General features: G+C 36.2%; 1 protein-coding gene across 4 annotated transcripts in view; it reads right to left on the bottom strand.

Moving 5' to 3' along the window:
- The window catches only part of rimbp2b (RIMS binding protein 2b), a 97,535-nt gene that overhangs the window by 65,760 nt on the left and 12,172 nt on the right, over nucleotides 1-19,603 (bottom strand). For all 4 annotated transcript variants that reach the window (XM_056773041.1, XM_056773052.1, XM_056773046.1 and 1 more), the window contains exon 2: nucleotides 2,085-2,168. The gene's annotated coding sequence lies outside the window, so the exon portion shown is untranslated. The remainder of the gene's footprint in view (nucleotides 1-2,084; nucleotides 2,169-19,603) is intronic.

Raw genomic sequence — 19,603 nt, 5'->3', positions numbered from 1 at the left:
TTGTAAATACAAGAGTTTAACATAAAATGATCTACACTGTGAAAACTGTTTATGGGAAGCAGTGACATTATAAATTATGAAATCAGTGACATTATTATTATTAAATATTTAATAAAGTACCCATGGTTTTTACTGGAGCCCTAAAGTAAGCATTATTACTAATTTCAACCAGATTAGTCAATCATATCGAGGTTAGCCAGTCATCCCAGATGCAATTTACATGAGAAAGTCTTAAAGGCACAGTAGCAATTTCATGCTGCTTAAAATAAGTAGTTACGTAAAACTAAATAATGACCGTGTTTGGCGACCAATCGCATTTTTACAAAAGAGTGCCTCAGAGATTACATGTTTTATATGCAAATCCCGCAAGCGAGTTAGCACTTTTAGCCTGTAACGGCTGCAAATTGTTAAAATAGAAATTTTAACTTTAGTTTAAGAGTAAATGTTTTGCATTTGTAATGTCTTTCATTATTTTACGTACATACATGGTGTAAAAACACTTACAATAGGCAATTATTATTACTTTCCTTCTTGACTGACCCTTCTTTCTGTCAGCTTACTCTGATCCAATTGGTCAGATGGTCTTGTCTGCTGCGATTGGTCTAATGCGTGCAGTGCCGCAAATCGAACGTAGGCGGGCATTACACGGAGTGACGCAAATCCGACCCGGAGCTGAAATTAGACCGACCTACGAGTGACTCGTTTGCGTGATTCAGAGTCAATTCCTTTTTCCCAAGCCAATATCTTTGATATTCGTTCACTTACGGCTTTAAAACTTGCCAGACTGCTTGCATCCACACACCTCAACATTACACACTGCATGAAATTTAAATTTAAGGACATTGTAATATTTACTCTTTAAATAAACGATTGTTACCTGCAGAAAACTGTTTCTGGGCAGTTCCTGGATTTGGAAGGCTAGTCAGTCTCATATCGGTTCGCTTCGTGGTTTTCGGGGGCTGCGTGCTTTGAAGACTGAGACCTAATTTTTACCTTTAAATGTCGCAGACTTCGAATTGGGACACAGCTATCGTGTCTTAAAAACGCCGGTTGCTAACAAGTTGCTAAAAGGGACTGTCGGATGCTTGGTGGTGCCATCAAGCGACCAGTCTGTTAGCCTCAAATTAGCTTTATACTTCTGCTGATTGTGTTTAGGCTTCAAAAGTAATAAATGTGTTAATATGTAAAGATTATATTGTTAGACGAAACGTGTAATCTTCATAAACCTTTGTTAAACACATATCTTATTTTTTGCAATCTTCCAAAAGTCTATGGGAAACCCCTGTGGCGCTAACTTCGGGGTTGGCCTAGAAAAATACAAAATCTCTGCACCACTCCATCGCTTCGTAATGGAAAATTTTACAGGTGCATGTTGGAATTAAATCCAAATCAACTGCCATACGGAGCATCGAAACATAAATGAAACATTACTTAGGTGACAAATACACATCTGAATAACATTAAACATTATATGCAAACAGTTACTCCATCTGCTTCAAGCTTCACTACAAATAGCCAGCAGAATTTATAGCATACAACTCCAATTGTTCCTCCATATACAGTAATGGCCAGAAGTGATGTCCAACTTTGGGGAATTCACATCCTCACTGTATATTTCAAAATAAAAATTGAGAAGAATTCAAAGACGCTTGGCAAAAAGTTAAACACAACACATGTGTGAAGTTTATAGAGTCAAGGCCCAGGAGAATGACTACATAAATCACTACAAGAGAGAATCAACAAAAATTAATAACAGATAAAACTTTTTTTAATGTATGCTTTATTCTATGCACTTTTTGTATATTAGAATAAATTCTGTCTTTATGCTGAATAATTCTGTCCCATAAACATTTTAATGGTTTAGTGTTTTGTTCATTATCCACGATAGAGTAATCTCATATTGTGATGGTTTAAACTAACCTGTGGGGGTGTTAAAAGTAAATATTGTACAAATATGCCCCTCCGGACATCACTTTTGGCCACTACTTCTTCTAGATGCACTATAAACATCTAACAAACAAACAAAGATTCTTCATGACACCCAGCATGCATGACCCTCTCCTGAGACTTGTAAAGGCTCTCACCAGAGTTTGACATGACTGACTCTTTTTCTTCACCTCCTCCTCAAGAACTTCACACTCCTTTCTCTTCTTGCTGATCTCAGTTTCCTAAGAAAGAGAAAAAATAAATCCTGTTAGGTGGATGGATGGAAGGATTCATTCTGTTATTATAGTACACTTCCTTATCTAATAAAACCATCAGAAAGCTTTATGCACCATAACACACAAACACTGCGTGTGCACACGCCAGCATAGAAAATTATACAGCATTCACACAGCTGGCGTGGACCCCATATAAATCACCTATAAATAAAACAGTTCACCACCAACGAGATGCACATCTAAAAGTCACAAGAAAAACATATTTGGTACAAGAAAAAGCACAATTTGAAATCACACAGTAATACAAATGTCTACAGGATGGTTAAAGTTATAGTTCTGTCATCATTTACTCACCATCTTGTCATTTCAAACCTGTATGACTTGCTTTCTTCTGCAGAACACAAAAGAAGATATTTAGGAAAATGTTGTTAACCAAACCATTGCAAGTGAGTAGGTGCCGGTTAACAACATCAAAATATCTTCTTTTGTGTTCTGCGGAAGAAACAAAGTAATACAGGTTTGAAATGACAAAAGGGTGAGTGAATGATGACAACAATTCTCTTTTTGGGTGAACAATCCCTTTTAATTCATCGGTTGAGGGTGGAGCTATCTGTTTTTCGGACCAATGGCAGATGGGGAAGCGTGCATGAAACAAACGTGAAAAAAAGCTTTTTTTCCATTTGATGACGCAAGCGGTTTACATTTAAACAGGACGTCAGCATTGGTTCATCCAAACCTCAGCATTACACACAAGACTGATGGAGTCTCCACTGCTGATGTCACTTTCTAATTACAGTAGATCTCACTGTGATACACACAAACACACGTACACACCGTAAGAGCGTAATATGGGTAATTTTTCAACGGTTTGTCTTACAACACTACCGTTTTCAAAGGACACTGAACCTGCCAATGGCTTAATGACTTTCATTGGTCTCCAGGGAGGCAGGATAACTGTGTGCCTGTATGTGGGATTGTGTGCATGTTTGGGATACACATGGCAGTCGTGTCCTTATAACAATGTGTGTAACAGTCTTAACAGAAGTCAACCTGAGTTGGGAGTGAGAGTGTGTGAACGTCCACGCGGTATTAGTGAATGGCAACATCCATCCTGCTTAGTAACACCAGGGATGGAAGACACAAGATCCAATTCCAATAATAAATGGACATCTATGAGGATGGATGGATTAGAGAGATACTGGATATTCAACACTTAACTGCTGACCAGCCGTTTAAGACGCATGTTCTGACACTAGAAACAAGGTTGATGTTACAAGTCTATTTAGTCATTTGTGAAATAAGCCGTTAGCCTTTTTTAATTTCCATTACTGATGGATAATAATTTTAACAAAACATCAATTCTGCTAAATATTTACTGAAATGATGTTGAAATGATGCATTCTTTACCAGAGAAGGAACAAGCATATTGTCTGGGTATTTATTTTCGGGCTTTAAAACCATTTACATAATTTCAATTGATCCGACACATTAATCTTGGGTTAATCGCATCAAATATCCCCATTGCATTACCAAACACGTTATTCACATTGTTCCTGCATATCATACCGCCCTATTCACAATATATTAAAATCAAAGACCTAATAATAGTACAGACAGTCCAATAAGTAATGGTAAATGTAGAGGCAGATGTTATCGTAGAAATGAGCCCCGACAGTGTGATCAGGACCCAATGCGAAGTGATATCTATTTTGCGATATCAGCCAACTGCTTGTACATTATCCCGCTTATCACATGGCTACTTGCCATATGAGAAAAAATTGAAATGAAATGTGAATTTGAAACATTTTATTTTTATTATTTTTATGGAATGCAGACCTTCAGAAAAAGTTGTTTACTTTAGGTAAGAAATGACGTTCAAATGCCTCGACCAGGCAATTTGGTTTAATCATTTGTAAACTAGTTATTAAAAGACATTTATATTTAATTTGTTAAAAAAATTCTGTGTGTTATTAGTTTTGAGAGGTTGTTATCTGGGAATAACGAACCTTCAAATGTCGCGACCAATCGGAATCAAGCATTCCACCGAGCCGTGTAATAATTTAAGAATAACATTGTGTACTACCAGTCTGGTAACACTATTAAAGACAAAGACGGATGTCATTTCACAAATCTCAACACTTTATTAACCTCAAAAGGCCAAAAACAGCTTTGATCTGCAAATTCGATCTGACTCAGCATCAGGGAAGGAGAGAGGATAAATAAAATAAATCACTCAAACAAATTGCTCACTGAAACACTTAAAAATAACTGTACAGAATGTGCAGTGCTGGGTAATCTAGTTTAAACATACTTCACTGACACGTGAAGTCTCGCCTGACTATAGTGAACCAATGAATTGTGCCATTTATAATACAGAAACTTACAGAACACTAAATGTATTCACGCTATATTGACAATGATTTTGCTGCTAATATAAAAATAACCAGCAAGGTGAATATAGTGATTATTTTATTAAGTTTCCTAAAACACATGTTATTACACAAGTTTCCCTCCTTGTGTATAGATGTTTAGATGGCGTTTCTCAAGATCAATTCATTTCTGTGACTCACATTAAATGTCCAGTTTATGACATTTAGCAGCATCTAGTGGTGAGGTTGCGAATTGCAACCAACGGCTCACTTTCCAAGCACTACGACGGCTGACAGCATTATAAGATGTCGTTAGGTTTACACTTTTTTACAGAAGGAGATAACATATTTACGAAACGCGTTGTGCAGAGCAGTTTGTCCATTTTGGGCTACTGTTGAAATAACATGACAATTCCATGTATGGGGACCGTCGATGCATGTCAATAATAATAGCTCATTCTAAGGTAATAAAAACATACTGTAAAACTTCATTATAAGGTCTTTATACACCTCTAATGATATAGTTATGTATATTATATTGCTTTTCTGTCAATAGACACTACGAAAAATTACACACTGTCCATTTCAACAAATTGTTTCAAAACTCAAATTCAACACTTTTATTTAATCTAATGTCAATGGCAGTCAATGTGGCATTTATACAATGTTATGGATTTTTTATGTCCTACATATTGTAGCCTTTATAATGTTTTTTTGTTTGTGTTTTCCATCGTTACATAATACGACTTGGCATTGTGGGTCTGTAACATGCCAGAGAGTAATGGCTGTATCATACTGTAGTTGGCATTGCCCTTGTTTGGTGGAGCATAGAGTTATGTAATATAGACTGGCAGCACAGATCCTAGGTGTGGCGGTGTTTAATGGCTGCCGTTGAGCAGTGGGTTGTTTCCAACATGGCTCTAAGTGTTAGTATGAATATTTAACATTTCATCAGCAGTCATTTGTCTTCGAGCATAGCGCTGATGTTCATTTAAAGCCCCCCAGCCTCGCGTTCAAGCTGACTCGGGCTCCACGGTACATCGATACAGCACAAGCTGAGATTAAATGGATGAAGGGAGAAACCTTTTCAACACCGCGATCTATCAGGCCTAATCAGCCTTTTATATAAGAGCTTCACTTTGATTTTGTATGCATATGTCTTGTCATGCTGTGTTACACTGAATGCAAAGCTGTGAGGCCATCTGTGAACTGCTACACAGGTACAGCTTTATTTTTGACCCCTTATTAAGATGCATCACAGTTTTTGCATAACACTGACAGGGAAGCTCACTGATAATGATTTAAAACCAACAGATTATTTAAACATTAAAAATCGTTATCTTTCAAGCCGGTAGACTACCACATTCTGTCAGATTGTGATGCATCATAGTTTACACAAAAATACAAATTCTGATTTCATTTATTCTCCCTCACGTTGTTGAAAACACGTATTTGAGTGGAACACAAAAGAAGATATATTGAGAAATGTCTCTGTGGTTTTTTGTCCGCACAATGGAAGTCAATGAGGGTCAATGTTGTTTGGTTACCGACATTTATCTAAATATCTTCTTTTGTGTTCTGCAGCAGAAAGTCAAACAGGTTTGGAAAGATATAACGATGAATAAATGATGCAAGAACTTTCATTTTGGGGTAAACTATCTATTTTATATAAATGTATTAAGATACTGGTAATATTAATGCAATCACTGTATGATCTGAGTCTCATTGGTTCAGCACACGGCAGGAAGAAACTAGTGTCAGGAAGAGGGAAATCTCACCGAAGGCAAGTCACAGTTAATGCCGGAAACACAGAATGGCAATAACTTGTTTTAAATACAGTACTATGTACGCAGTATTTCAACACATTAAGTGTCTGATTAAACTGGATCGCGGGTGGTTCGTAAAAAGGTGAAATAAATAGGTGATGAAATAAACTGTAATAAAAGTGATTGCACAAAAATGGTTAAAGCGTTTAGTCTATTTCTCGGTTTATTTATGTATAGTATAAACAAAGAAACCGCAGACAAAAACTTTAAGGCTCCATTTATGATTTAAATGAACCTGTAACAAAATAAGGTTGTATTTATATGAATTAACACCGTACAACTAACACTACTTCTACAGCAATTATTAATCTTTGAATTAAACATTGAAAATGTTAACATTAGTTAATGCACAATGGACTTACATGAACAACTGAATTGGCATTAACCAACATTAACAAAGATAATGCTGAAAACCTACATTGTGTTGTGATGTTAGTGCATTCACTATTGTTAACAAAAAACCTTATCAAAAAGTGATACCTATACATTTTAAATAAATGATAAAAAAAGCTTAAACCAGTTTATAGAAACATGCAAGTGGCATATTTGTGACAATAATAAAGCAGAGAATTGACTCACAGCTGAGAAACAGATCACTCACACCTCATTTTTAATGCCATTTTGCTTCTTAAATAAGTGTATTAATCACTAAAAAAAAGAGGCAATTCATTAATATTTCATTGATTGTTTGACGTCAACTGAACAGTTATTCTATCCTACACAGATTCAAATTCTAATACATCAATAAAATATGGCGTCCGTTCTAACTTAGGTCTGTGGCAACTTCATTAACACATCAACAACGCATTTAAACCCTAATGCTACATATTCTCTGATACACAAAGCTCAAACACGCTTTAACACTGTCCCAAACACTTTAACATTACACTTACAACTTTTTTTGCACACAAATAAAACGGATACACTTGAGTCTGTGGTTTTCAGAACCATGCAAAACATATATTCTGCATGTGATGATCCAGACACACTCAAATGCTCATCTCAGATGTTCCCGATCGCTTATCATTGGAAAAGGCTGACTGAATTACATAAGGTCAGTGTGTGTGAGAGCTCGCTGCTTGAGGGTCGCTTCACCAACTAGAAACTCATGTGACTCATGTGAGGGAGAAAAACAAGCACCGCTGTGATGAAACACATATTAAGAGCACATATGCTGACCTACAAAAAGGACAAGCATAGAGATAACATCTATATAAGAAAATAAAGATAAAATCGCTCCGTATGCACAAAGACAGTAAGAGCACACTACACAGACAAGAAGAGTAATGTGAGAAACAAAGAAAGAGCATTTACTGTCTAAGTGAAGCTTGCACACCTACCGTGGCCGAGAAGTGCAAAACAACGAGTTGCAACACTAAAAACAAATCTTAAAGCAAAATAAAAAATCCAAAATCAAAATGACAAATCTGAAAACGCTTTATCAAAACAGAATAGCACATCTTAAAACACAACAACAATTTGGGAAAAAAATAACAAGTCAGAAAACACAACGACAAATCAGTCAAACCGGAAAAGGTAGGTGTTTTGTAGGAATGGGATAGCTACTGCTGATTGGATGAAACTCCTGTCAATCAAGATATCAAGGATGCTCAATGTTTCTATGAGAACAACAAAAATAAATCATATTACCCTTTATTTTGTCAATTATTTGATCATACTTAGGCTCATATACAGATTTTTTTCTGTTATGCCCAGAAATACAATCTGTCTTTTTCGATAAAACTGCAGAGGTTACCATAACAACATACTAAGCCACTGGCAAATGCCTCAAATCCTATTTTACGCTAATTCTGTCTCATCTGTAAATCTGTTGGCTTTGAAAAGAATTATATTTCTATATACTATAACAGACCTGCTTCTTACACCAGCACTGACAGAAGAGATTGTGAGTCCTGCAAGATAAATATTCCTTATGCGTATGAAATCTAAAAAGATGTGCACAAAGAGGTCATATGGAGAAGTAGAAAGCCACCAAGATATTTTTATCTGCTAAGACGCCCCAAGTGGTCGTTGTTTGAAATGACCATGGATGTATCTTTCAATGCCTAAAATTACCATAATCCTGTGCAAGTGGATCGATGGGTGGTTGAAAGAATAAAAACGGCATCTGATGGAGCTGTTGAAGTTTTTTTCATGTCCCACTAAATGACTGTCTAAGCAGCATGACACAGTCTCTCTCTCTCTCACTCTGTCTTACTCTCTCTCGCTCTCTTTCTCGTTCCCTCTCTGATCTTGAGTCCTGATCTTAAATGAAGACAGATGTTTCCCACAGTGAGCTAAAATAGTCTTTATAAAAAATGAACAGGCCTATATACATCAATATACATCCACTCCTATCTGTCCAAAGTTGAGCTCTTGTTTGTTTTTCGGTAAAAATATATTTAAAAAGATGGCTGGTTAAAGGGGCAGTTCGCCCCAAAATAATGAATAAATTTGGGTAAATTGAATTAAATAAACTGTCAGGAACCAAAGGTAAATGGTGCAATAAAAATTTCTTAAAGGAACAGTTCACACAAAGATGAAAATTCTGTCATCATTTACTCACCCTCGAGTTGTTCACGTATACATTTCTTTGTTTTGATGAACACAGAGAGAAATATTTGGAAGAATGCTCGTAACCAAACACTTCTTGGCCACCTTTGACTACCGTGGTAGGAAAAATGAAAACGGTTGCCAATAGTGCCCCAGAACTGTTTGAGGTGAGTAAATAAAGACAGAATTTTCAATTTTGGGTGAACTGTTCCTTTAAGGCAAAATTCATTTCCTATCATTTGTCTTTGCATTACAAGCACTAAATGTGTTAAAATGTAAAACATACCTACATAAACAGCCGTGAAGATTTTACGAAAGACCACAAGCGACAATTTTGCATCTCTGACAAACGCATCAGACTTTAACTCTAGTATTGGTTTCCAGTAACACATATACTGTACTGGAAAAGAGAGAGCAAGATGAGATTTGAGCGTGTTAGTGACTCAGAAAGCAAAGCACAGTGCTTGAGCTTTGCTTTGAGCTTAACAGAGGAACACAAAGACAGACCCGAGCAATTAAGGTAATGTAGTGGAACATACACACAGCACATCACAAGTGAAATTACAAACACAGTCTCTCTCGCCCACTACACGCGCATACACAGCGAGTAGGAAAAGTGCTGAGGAGGCACCCCTGCAGAGACCGAGTGGATAACAAATTGCTTTATTTTCTGGTCTGCACACAGATTGGACTGCAGGCACTGCACAGTTCAATACCGCCTTCTCCTCCATGCTTACAACTAACCACACACACATGTCCTCTTCCTTCTCCACTACTAATGTGTCATTTCTATTTAAAACATATATTTTTATCAGTCTGTGGTTGGTAACAATAGATATGATGTAGAATACAAGAGCTGCTAATATAAATAAGCATATTTCTACTACAAAAACCTGATCTTACAGGAACTGCTACGAGGTGGAAAATTGATACGATGTGAATCCTACAAAGATTTAAATCATTTGAATAAATAAATAAATATTTTACCGTCACTGGTCCGAAAGCAAACTACGTGATAGCATACTAATGGGATAATAAATAATATTATTACATGGCGCTCTGTAATACTTGATTCTGGTTGGCCAGGGGTGTTATTCTCAGATAACAACCGCTCGAAAGGAATAACACCCAGCAACCCGGATGCTGCAAATCATTTTGACAGGTGCAGTTTAATATTACACAAAATTAAATGTAAATATGTCTTTTAATCACATATATGACATTAGCTTTACAAATGATTAAACCAAATTGAATGTTTGTGACTTTTAAATGTCGTTTCTTACCTTAAAACCGAAAGTAAACAAGTCCGCATTCAGTAAAAATAGCAAATAAAATGTCCAGTTTTTTTCTCATGTGGCAAGTAGCCGTTTAATAACGGGGATAATGTACAAGATGCCGGCTTTTTTATCGCGAAATAAGCCCCTCCAGCGATAACAACCGGCTGCCTGTACATTATCCCTTATATATAAAATAATAATAAATATTACAAATAATATTTTTATCAATCTACTTTTATTTGAAAAATTACTTTTATTTTGAAACTTCCTACAAGGAATGGATGCATACTCCTAAAAGCCACAGAAATACAACCTTTGATATACTACTGTTCCTGTGCAGAATACTAAAGAAGATATTTTGAAAAAAGTTTTTAACTGGCCCCCATTCACTTACATTGGTTTTGTTTCCATAAAATAGAAGTGAACGGTGGCCAGTGCTGTTCGGTTACCAACTTTCTTCAAAATATTTTCTTTTTTGTTCTTTTGAAGAAAGAAAGCGATGAAATGGCAAGAGTGTAAGTAAATGATGACAGAATTTTCATTTTGGGGTTTTCCTTCTGAAACCTTGTACCTCCATATTTGGTGATTTATTTTGCCATAAATCATTATTATTAGTCATCCTTGTTTGTCACTTGGTTTTGCAAATATCTAACCAATAAAAGTCTTAAAAATGTTTTACAAGTCGGGACATACAAGGTTTCAGAAGGCAACTATTAAACCTCATCCCGTATACCATAAATATGCAATGCTGTTTTGCAGCCTATAATGCATTGCCATGACAGTGACATTTATAAATAATGCCGGGCCTCACCACAAGATAATCGGGCCTATTTCTCCCCTTCCGACAATCCTTGGTAAAGTTCTTATGATCTTAAACAGCTCTACAGATTATCTGATCAGATTTTACTGTGGTGTGATGCGTGTTAAGAGTGAATATACCTGATCGGAAGAACATCGGAGCCCCCCGATGGCAAATTTTGTCGCAATTATGAATAATTTCAATAAAAAAATTCAGGTTATGTGCAAGTTAAGTTAGTGGTAGGAGTCCAAGTGTGCTGAGAACAGAAAAAATAGGTCCAGTGGAGCCAGCAGACTCTGTCAGGTGATAATGTCATCAGGTATTAACAAAACTTTATTTAATATTCTTTTTTAATTAGTCTGAAGCAGTAGGCAGAAGCTAACCGTGACGTTTGAGCCGTGGCCCTCTGCCCCAACACACACACACTTACCACAGTACAGTAAGTTTAAATTTTACCTTAATGTGCTTTCCTATATAAGTGAGAAAACATCATTATACCACCACATGATACATTTACAATCCTACTACAGACTTGAAACGCAACAAGACGAACAAAGCAAGACAGTTATCACCAAAAAACACGCAATACAAATCATTATTCCACATGTTCATTATGATCAGCGTATCGCGTGAATGTGCTCTTCATGGGAATAATGGACCACATGACAGACACTGCCTACCAGTCTGATATAAAACCAACACAGACTAACGTTCACAATGGCAGTTTAATAAGCGACACATCATGATAGCGCTCTCCGCAAACAAAACCGGTGCTACACTAGCAGACAGTAAACAGAGATTCACCACCGAATAAACTATGATTATAATAAATCTTAATATTTGTAATAACAGCAAATATGCAAGGACTATATTTTACATTTAAGACTGACCATAGTTGAAATAACACATTTGTTTATATTGAACACATATAATAAACATAATAATAATAATCGATTTTCTGTGTTCACAGTCAGGACTCTGTTTGACAATCTGTTCGTGTGAGGTGTGTTTTCATTGACACATCACGGCCCACTGAACATTAAAGGAGCAAAACGATTAAATCTAGGATTCATTTAAGAAGACATTTTTGTCCTCATATTTGCGGTCTTTTGTTGATGGCCCGGCATATGTCATGTCCTGTGAGAACACCATTGAGGATGAACCTGATTGGCTGGGAAATCAGGAGCAGTGATGGCCACTCTAGGAATCAAGTTTCTGCCAAGCTTTCAGTCGGCAGTGACAGTCACCGGATGACAATTAGGAGCCTTTTAAACAGGTTGTTCTGAGTACTCTCAAAGGAACCAAGATCCTAAAGTGGCATTCCAAACCAGCTGATAGGTGGATGAGGTGCAGGGGTGGGTCCTGGATTAGGACAGGAACTTGATTGGACTTCTTTAGCATCTATCACTCTTGAGACTCTTGAAATCTGGGTGTGACTGCATTTTTTAGATATAACTTTGGGAATTGGGTGCATTTAGTAGCACTGCTCCAACTTTGCATGTGCACAATGTTATTGTGTTGTGGGTGGTTTTCTGGGCGTTGTTAAATGGTTGCTTGGGAGTTCTGGAGGGTTGATAGGAATTTTTTACTTTTAGTTACTTATCTAATACGAGATCCAACAATGATTGTCCAGCAAAGTCCAACTGCGGACCACTAGAGGTTTCGGACCCCTTGGTAAAGATTTCTTCAACTGCATATAGGCCTCATATTAGGGAATGATGAATAAACGAATATATTTAAAAAAAAAACTTTTTGGCTCTTCATCAAAATAATTCATAAATCAACTTGTGAACTATCGAATCATAAAAAAGCCCTTCAGGCTTTGCAGAAAACTTTGAAGAAAGTCATTCATTATTCGCATAAATAGTCTCAGACACTTTACTTTTGTAAAGATGCAAACTGCTAAGCTGCGAGTGCATCAGTATTCTTGAAAATACACACACAAGACATCGTCTCTCAGCTTGGTTACTGTTGTCACGCTCACTGAGCCCTATCGGAGGACGAGACAGAAATGTCAGAGCATCCAATGACAAGAGAATTCATAAACAAAAAAAACAACAAACAAAAACACATCAGATAACCTGCCACAGATCTGACATCTCACTCAGACCTCGGACTGATATCACATTAATAATAATTATTCCCTTAAAAAATATAAATGTAATATACTAAGCAATAGATAAATAATGATGACTGACAAACTTAACATTTCACTGTTCTGCACTTCTTTCTCCTGGCGCATCACCCAGACAATCACATTTCCCATTCCTTCCTGTCTTTAAACTACAGACACCAATGACGAAACCAGACAAAAAGACAATATGTTGTTTAACAAGATGATCAGATTTGGTGAATTATGGTTAATGCAATGTCGCGACAGCAAACAGGCCGCAAAAGGATGAGAAGCACACACTGCCTGCATCCTGGCAGCTGAATATACCCAGTGTTTGCCACTAACAACTAAATATAGCGTCAGTCTGAAATAGCGGCTTTCAGCATTAGCGTGAACAGTGTGATGCTGATTGGATAGACAGTCATGATGACAGCGGAGGAATTGCATCTGAACACTGCGCTCCAACATTATATAGAAAAAAACATATGATTTCTTTGTTCAAGTGAGTCATTCATAATTTCATATGCATTCTATAGACTCACATGAAATAAACCAGTGTAAAACTGTGAGCAGATAGGGCCGGAGGATATATCAAAATCATCTAAATATTGCTAAATGCATGTCGCAGTGGTTCACAATAACTGAATGATTGTAAAACTTCAAATAGTTTAAGGAACGTTTAAGGTCAATGCAGAGTGTCTGGTGAGACAGTGATACTTTCTTTTCCCATGTTAAAGGAATTTATAGATTTTAAATATCTTTGATTATCTTTTAAATTAATTTACAAACTAAATGCATTATCGTAAATATCGGCTTAGTAAATATCACAAAGTAAGCAGTTATATTAACTTAATAAAATCTTTTTAAATCATTTAACTTTTTTTCAGTGGGACATATAATATCTCTAAAAATGTACAAAAATTATTTAAGTTTATTTAATGGAAAAGTATTTCAGTAACATAATATATTTTTAATATACAATTCATATTTTTGGTGAATTCTAATATAAATATTTGAGTTACTCACATTCACACAATTTAAACAGAATATTTTATTGATTTCACAGCTTTAAAATGATCTAACATGTTTCACGCAAAAACATCACTCAAATTTTTATAGTAAAGCTAAGATTATATTGGCGGTAGAAGATACAGATTACAGCTGTTCTTCATTCAAGCAAATAAGACATGTATGACTAGAAAATACTTCTGAAAATACAGAATATATTCTGGTTTTAAAGTTTCCAAGATGGCTGCCAAGTGAGCTAAATTGCTCCACCAAGAATACTCTTTAATACTAAAAGAACAAATCCAGCACACCTAAGGCTGAACTCATCTATAAAACCACATTCAAATCCCATCTATACATTAAGCAGCTCAAGATTAATTTATGAATGAGGGAATTTAATACAATACTGTCTTGTACAAAGGAAAGGCTGTTAGATGCTAAAAGCACAAACTTTGAAAGAACATCCCTGCTCAGAGATAATGAAGGAACCGAAAACCACCACCACAGGCAAGAAAAGAGAAAGACGAAGGGGAACGCAAGTTTGTTTGTCAGCAGACAGAAGCACACACACATTGTCAGACCGCACTGACTATATTCAGTCAGCAGTCAGTCAACTACCCAAAGCAGCCATTTGTCTCTGATGGAGGGGGGAGAGAAAAAGAGGAAAGGGTGAGAAAAAAGCAGCTTTTAAGGACGATCAGACGCTTGAAACCTCAAACAGAATGCCAAGCATGCAACTCCCCACACACAAAACCACATAAACACTCTACACTTCTGCTGACTGTAAGCCATACAAGCACACACATACACTCAAACACATGACACACAAGTGCTTTCACACCAATCTTGAATCTGATCACATAATTTAATATTATTATGATGACAAGCAGATCTAGCCCATTATGAATACATTACAGAGGCGTCAAGGGGCTCTGAGCCTGGCTGCGACTGACATTTCACAGCACAAATGCTTCTGTTTATGATACAGGCCAACAGAAAGAACAGCATATGCTCACTTGACTTTTAATCTCTCCACTGTTTGCTTGCTTATATGTTTGGAAATAAAAAAAAACAGCTACAGTGAGAGCAGTTATGTTGGAACACCCCTCATTTATTGTACGTCCGTCATCATCCCTTAATGTTGGAATTCACTTTGTTATATGTGATGGAGATGCGAGACATGCTCACGATATGCGATAAATGTGAAGCGTAAAAGCATTAATATTATTATTAAATTACATTATAGTATATGTTATCATGTTAAAGAATTAAATAGATGTCACTGAAAAATAAACTGAATTAAGATTCAATTGAAATTCAGAAAGGTATTACAATGTTGGGTGTAACTAGTTACTAAGTAATTATTTACTGTAATTCAATTACTTTTCCCTTTAAAAAGTAAGGGATTACTCTTATTTTTTCCTTAATTTAATTACAATTACTTCTGAAGTAATTAAACTAAATACTGTGTGAAATATATGTGTGTGCAATAGTGGAATTGACATAAAAATTAAAGGTTTAACTTTAAAATCTGTGTGTAGTAGAGTAGGCGGGGCGAGACCGTGGTTCGAGTCCGGTGAGTAATTGTGAATTAGCGCCAGCTGTGCGCACACCGGGCTCGAAACACGTAGGAGATGGGAGCATATAAAAGGAACGAGCGACCGGACCGTCGAAGAGAGAGGACCGGGCCCGAACTTGTGTTATGTTTGTATTTGTATTTATATTTATGTCTATGTTTTGTTCGCCGGCGGTCGTCCGTGAGGGGCCGCCAGCTGTTAAATTACTTTATTAAATGTTTAGAATGTCTTCCGGTTCCCGCCTCCTTCCTTCCTTTTAATGATTCTTATTACACTGTGCTTTAATGTATAATTCTCACATTATTAATACTTTGATCAGCTAATAAAACTACTTTATGTAGTTTTATATTATTTATTTGAAGGAATTCAAAGAGCCATTTCATTTCTATCCTTGAATCACTTTACTAATCAAGGTAGATTGATTACTAATAGAAAGTAATACTATTAGTAATAATAGTAATAATAATTAGTAACTAATAGTAATAAATAATTAAATACTTTTTTGAGCAAGATATTTGTACACTAGTTTGAATTGCGATGTACTGAAATTTTCTTATGCCCCTTTTAAAGTCACCTTGTAGTTGATAATTGTGTTACTTAAAACTTATCTTTAAACATTAAAATAGAATATGTAAACGTTTTTTTTCTGTGATAATTTTTTTTGCCCAATACCTTAAAAAAAGCTTTATTTAATATGCAGATCCACACGCAATTTTCAATCAGACCATCTCAGACAATAGATATACATGTATATAGATGTGACATTCGACAGTTCCAGACGTTGGTAAAGCTTGTTTCTTTATGCACACATGAGCTGTGTGTTAGCTTAGACATTGGACTGTGTTTGGAAAACTGTAGTTTTATGGGGAAAATACTCAGCAATGGTTTTGAATGATAAATTTGCACATGGTTTGTCGTAAAACACACCACACAGACAAATAAACAACATTTTTAAGTCCCCTTAGGGTGAAAAGTTTGTAAAGTCTGCTTGATGCACTTTCTCTGTTTAAACCAGCCTAATGTCTTTTCTCAGTAAATATTGATTGATGTGACTTTATTAAATTAATATTTTAGCATTCCGACCGTCATGTCATTTATGACAGATGTAATAAACAAAAAAGTATAGTGGTACACAGTAATCATGTTGATCTTGATAGAGGACAAATCATTTGAAAAGGCTTTAATAAGAGATCTTATGGTTGTGATAATGAGCTGTTTATATCCAGATTCAAGTCACAAGCAGCACTTCTGATAGACAGAGACATTTTAGACGGACTTGCATGATCACAAAAGATCTCTCACATCAATCCATGAGTCATCAATGAAGTTTATACAGTACGGACAACCTGGAGTCTCATTCATCCAGCACAAAGCAGGTTAAAGCTCTTACTCAGTGTCAAATCTGGAGTTCATTTATCATCCAGCTGTCGCAAAGTAAACTCATTCTGGGTTTAATACCTTTATGAGGCGCTAAAATATCATGTGGCAGCTTTGTTGGCTAATCACATAATGATGATTTACATTTTATGAAAGGCAGCATTCTGAGCTCTTTTCCCAGAATGCATTTCTACAGTGCCGGCTGGCGCGAATTGGTCAGCCAGAGAGACGGTTCTAAACTTCTGGGTAAAAAGAGTTATTTGAGCGATCACGTCCAGCCAATGGAACAGGGTTGTTTTGACTCACTGGGCTAAGAATAGAGGAATCTCAGAAACAAAGCGGGCTACTGTAAATTGGGAGGGATTGAGGATGAAAGCCAAGTGGAAAATTGTATTGCTCAAGTTGCTCTCTCATACTGTAGCTTAATGGAGTTCTTAGTTATGCTTTATTGAGTTACCAATTTCGTCTCTTAAGATTCCGTAAGTGAAATAAAAATAGACTCCATTGAGACTATTGTTGACATACAGGTAAGAATATACAACTACAGTATAACCCACTTTGGTCCAGAAGAAAGACATGTTTCATTTGTTTAACACTACACAACCGTTTGGACAGATTAAAGATTATATATATATTTTTTCATCATTTATTATACAGTCGCGTAAAAAATTACGAGACCATTCCAAATTTGCATTTAATCAGCATTTATAGATGTATTGTGGCCATTCAAGTCTAGTTTACTAGTCTAGTCTAGTAGTATTACTTAAAAGTGAATATAAACTTGTTCTTTGCAATATCTGAGGTCTGAAAAATACAGAGCGACTTTTATGTTATTTTGATTAGTTTCATGAAAATAAATGCAAATAGAAACTACATTTTTATTTTAAATTTGGAAGAAATATTATTAATATAATTATAATTTTACCTAAACCCTGTGATTGCGAACCGGAGCTAAGATCACCGAGATCATGAATCTCAAATGTGACGAGTTTCCATGATACATAAACAAACGGGAGACCCCTGGTAACTTATGGATATGACCCAGCACCCGAAATAATACCAAAACAGCCTCCATTATTTGCAAACGGATAAAACCTTGAAAGAGCCCACCAAATCACAGAGATGCAGATTCACACAAGGCTAATATTAACACAGGGCCATGGTGGTCGTCAAAATATGGTAGGTCTTTTGAGGGGGAAATTTTCATTTACAATTTACAGAAAACCTCTGCAAGTATTACAAATGACTAGAGGTCCCCAGGTAACACTTATCCCGTGTGAATAGGCCTGTGGTCATTTGCGAATCAGTGGGCGGGGCTAGAGAGGTAGTCGTTGATATTTTTCTGTGGAGGCGGTATTCAACCTATCAATGACATCATAGATAGGTGCATTCCAGGACCTGGCGTTCACTGAACCTGGTTCTAATATCAGTTGTAATTTCAGTAACAAGGGTGTTTTCAGTAACAAACTCTCCCAATTTAAATCTAGATTAAAGACACATCTTTTCAGCCAAGCTTTCACTTAATGCATAGTAAATGAACAGCAGCTACGCTAATTATTCTCTTTATTCTCTTTCCGCCTCTGCCTCGGGATGCCCATCCTGAGGTAGGAAGAAGTTCCACCATGTCCAGACGACTGACAGATGCCCATCCCCAATTTGAGATTACGCCAGCTACAGCTGCAGACTGACTGACCATCCCAGCTCCATCTAAGGCAATTCCACCACCAGTCGAGAGAAATATGACCATCATACCATCCCAGCTCAGACCACTACATCCCCAACCAAGAGCAAAGACAGACTATTTGTCTTATTAATGCTGAAGTTACAATATTTGGTATTAAATGCTAAACTAAAATCACATGTCACCCGTTTGAGTGCAGCTATAACACGTCAGAGGGGATCTGGCCCTCCTGGTTGAGCCTGGTTTCTCCCGAGGTTTTTTCTCCATTAATCAATCATTGGAGTTTGGGTTCCACGCCACAGCAGGGCAGTGTTGGCCTGCTCACCTGGAGACTGCATTCATTCATTTATTTATTTAATTAGAAATTAGATATTATTTATTAGAATGATCTTACTCGTTGTATAAATACTATGCACTGTGCTGTGTTTTAACTTTGATGTTTTTCCTGTTTGCCCCTGTAAAGCTGCTTTGAAACAATACACATTGTGAAAAGCGCTATATAAATAAACTTGAATTGAATTGAATTGTTTTCAGTTCTGAAACTTACAGGATGTTTGCTTGAATACAATTCCCTCTTATATAACAAAAGCTCGGGTTAAAATGTCTTAATTCATCGCCCCTTTAAAGAAATAGTTTACCTGAATAGTAAAATTATTTTATTATTTACTCTTCCTTATGACATCACAGATATTCCAAGCTTATATAGTAAAAAATGAAATGGCAAAATATAAGTAAATCATGAGAATTTTTTATTTTGACTTTAATATTTTCATTAGAGTTACTGAACTTCTTACACTATATTCGATCTTGAAGAATATGGATGGTGCTTGACAACGGGTCATGGGTTTGATACCCAGGGAA

This window comes from Triplophysa dalaica, chromosome 18, assembly GCF_015846415.1.
Source record: "Triplophysa dalaica isolate WHDGS20190420 chromosome 18, ASM1584641v1, whole genome shotgun sequence".
In the NCBI taxonomy this organism is placed as follows: domain Eukaryota; kingdom Metazoa; phylum Chordata; class Actinopteri; order Cypriniformes; family Nemacheilidae; genus Triplophysa; species Triplophysa dalaica.
The sequence above is the reverse complement of the archived record's forward strand: the minus strand, read 5'-3'. Positions and strand labels throughout refer to the sequence as shown.